Here is a 590-nt window from a genome sequence, read left to right on the forward strand (position 1 = left end):
AAACACAGATAGACATTCTTCTGGTATTCCCTGCTTTCAGCCAAGATCCATCTAACATCAGCTACAATATCCCTAGTACTGCGACCCCTTCTAAACCCAGTCTGCATGTTCCTAGGACCTTGATATACCCTGGCCAGAATAATAAAACTTGCTATTCGACATCATCAGATAGTCTCTCTGAGTCTTCATTTCAACCTGGTGCCTCCTTTTGGTGGAATTCTCCCGACATATCGGGGCTGGATCCCCGAAAGAAAGACTCACATAATGTCAAGAAAGCAGCAGTATGAGTTACTATGAAAAAACGAAATAACCTTTCTCCTAAAAAAGCAGCCCTGGGGAGCTCTGGTGGCCTAGTGGCAAGAAGCCGCACTGCAATCCCAGAGGTACATGGTTTGGATCCACCAGATGCTCTACTGGAGAAGGAGAGACAATCTCCTCCTGTATCAGTCAGATCTGATTTGACGGTACACACACAAAAATAATAAAATTTTTTGTAAAAAATTTTTTAAAGTAGACCTAATGAATACTCCTCTTCTGTCTTTGCAATGACCTTTTGCACTCTTCCTGGATGATACCCTTGATATCCTCCC

General features: G+C 42.9%; 1 protein-coding gene across 1 annotated transcript in view; it reads right to left on the reverse strand.

Annotated features, from left to right (window-relative positions):
• The window catches only part of AHRR (aryl-hydrocarbon receptor repressor), a 120,931-nt gene that overhangs the window by 47,273 nt on the left and 73,068 nt on the right, over window positions 1-590 (reverse strand). The gene's annotated exons all lie outside the window — the stretch shown is intronic.

Source organism: Elephantulus edwardii, unplaced genomic scaffold, assembly GCF_000299155.1.
Source record: "Elephantulus edwardii isolate Elephantulus edwardi_28Jun2011 unplaced genomic scaffold, EleEdw1.0 scaffold00274, whole genome shotgun sequence".
Lineage (NCBI taxonomy): Eukaryota > Metazoa > Chordata > Mammalia > Macroscelidea > Macroscelididae > Elephantulus > Elephantulus edwardii.